The sequence below is a fragment of the Dasypus novemcinctus genome, chromosome 15, assembly GCF_030445035.2.
Source record: "Dasypus novemcinctus isolate mDasNov1 chromosome 15, mDasNov1.1.hap2, whole genome shotgun sequence".
NCBI classification, from domain to species: Eukaryota; Metazoa; Chordata; class Mammalia; order Cingulata; family Dasypodidae; genus Dasypus; species Dasypus novemcinctus.
Window position 1 is genome coordinate 13,933,237 of NC_080687.1, and position 2,491 is coordinate 13,935,727.

Genomic DNA, 2,491 nt, shown 5'->3' on the forward strand with positions numbered 1-2,491 from the left:
CATATTTACATGGGTGTGAAAACTGCATGAGGGTCAGGTAGTCAAATATCCTTTTTTAAATAGCAATAGGGCAGAAACCTCTTGTTTTAGGATTCTAGTATTTGACATCCACTTTATTGATTCAATTTATAATTAGTGATCTGCCACGGATACTTAGCATTGTAGGGAACTTGTGTGAGGAGATTCTCTTACTCTTTAAAAGTGAAAGTCAGCACTCACTTCAGTAGCACAGATACAAAAATTGGAACGATACAGAAAAGATTAGCATGGCAAGGTTGACATGCAAATTCCTGAAGTATTCCATATTTTTCTTAATGGATGCAGAGTTCCTGTTTGAGGTGATGAAAACGTGGAGGTAATGGATATTGGTGATGGTAGCATAATATTGTGAATGTAATTAATACCACTGAATTGTACAATTGAAAGTGGTGAAAAAGAGAAATTTTGAGTTGTATATATGTTACTACAATAAAAATTAAGGAAAAAAAGTGAAAGTAATCAGAAAGGCAAAGGCAAGATTAGATGGCTTGTCTGGGGCTCACAGGCTAAAACTGAAGCCTTTTAATATCCAAGATTCATTTTTGTGTGGCAAAGTTCAGTTGTTTTAAAAGGGAAAATCTGTTTTTAGACATCTCAAATATTTATATATTTTACTTCTTTCCAACTTATCCATGGAATAGGAGTACATTTAAAAGGTAAGCATTTCAACCACATAGGAAAGTGAAGGTCGCTGATGGAGAATGCTAAAAATGTGTGCTTGTGAGAGGGGAAGGAGACAGATTTTAGTCTGTAAATGCAAATGTGAGATTGTGAAATAGCTTCCATGAGTTTTTGCAATCATAGGGATATATCTGAGGAACAAAAAGATATATTGGTAATATGTGTCATGGAAATTCTAGCAATTTCCACACATGGTAAGTCCAGTTTTCCTCATGGAAAATAAAGTATGTATGGGAGGGCAGTCCTGCTCTCCTTAGCAATGCAAGGAGCACATGGTCCCTGCTGGACTGTGCTGTCAGTTCCATTTGTCTACCTGGACAAGCCTGAGCTTCCTCTCCATAGACTTTGGACATGGCCATCCCTCTGTGACCTTCCCAGCAACCTGGGCATTCTCTGCAGTTTACCCAGCATTCCTCTTCTTCCTGCCTTCTGTGAAGCAGATATGTACACATGCTGTGGGAATTAACTACTACAAAATTTTTAAATGTTAGGGGAAGTTTGCATATGCTCAAGAGATCTCATAAAGTTGCTAGCTTCATATCTACACTCAAGTAGCTGAGGTCTCCCTTTTAGTTTATGTACACATGTCTTCCTTCCTCAGAACTCCTGTCTCTCAGATGATGGCCCTCCTTCCTCCCTCATTCTCTGATGGGTTGAGTTATGTACCCCCCAAATCACATGTATTTGGTCATTTCTGCAATCCCGTTGGTGTGAGCCCATTGTAAATAGGACCTATCAAAGATGTTATTTTTTGTTAAGGAGTGGCCAGCTGAGTCAGGATGGGCTTAAATCTACTACTGAAGGCCTTATGTAAGAAAGCTGTGAAGAGGAGTTGGAAGCTGGAAGCCAGCAGAGCCCAGAAGAGAAAGGAGAGGACATCACCATGTGATGGGAAAGCCAAGGAACCCTGAGATTGCTGGCCAGCCAAAATGTCACCCACTTCACAAGAAAGCAAGCCTTCCAGACTCGGAAACAGGGAGACGATGAGTTCCCGTTGCTTATGCCAACCCATTGCATAGTATTTGTCACAGGAAATACGATACTGAGAAGGAGTTGCCTGAGCTTCCCAATCATGAATCTCCCTGTTGCCACATCCTATGGTCAGTTTTTTTGTTGTTCCTCTTATTTGGTCTTCTAGGAACATTGGGCATGTTTGGTCATCCCTCCTTCATGAAACATTTTCTGCAATTAGCTTCTGGGTGCCCCAAGCTCCTCTGCCATTACTGCTTCTGATAAAGTCTGTGGCTGAGGCCCTGCTGCCCATTCCCACAGGGCTCTGCCCAGTTCTGATTCTCCCGGTCATTGCCTACAACTTAGCATCCAGGGCTCATGTCCTAATATTTGGGAAACTGAGAAGGAGTCTGGAGTTTCTCTTTATATAAGGTAGGTAGGCTCTGCTTCATACACTGGGGAATCCTCGAACATAAGAGGATTTGAAAAGAATAACAATTGAACTAGAACTTCTCTAATGAGAGGGAGAGAGAAAAGAAAAGGAAAGAAAAGACAGTTGTTCATGTGATGTCTTGACCAAGGGAAATTTGAGTCATTGATGTGATCTTATTAGTATCCAGACTGGCTACATCCAGGGAAACTAAGGTTTCGCTACATATCTGATTTATGGAAGATACGTATGTGGCAGTTTGATATTATTTATTATGTTTGTAAACTGGTCTGTTCCTCTGGGTGTGCTACCCTTTGTATTAAATTCAAAGGTCTTAAGTTTACTTGATTAAATCAATTTTGAACTTTTGATTTGACCACATCAATAAGG

At 40.3% G+C, this 2,491-nt stretch overlaps 1 pseudogene; it reads left to right on the forward strand.

Moving 5' to 3' along the window:
- Nucleotides 1-211: 211 nt before the first annotated feature.
- Nucleotides 212-310, forward strand: LOC111762874 (U6 spliceosomal RNA; annotated as a pseudogene).
- The last annotated feature ends 2,181 nt before the right edge of the window (nt 311-2,491 follow it).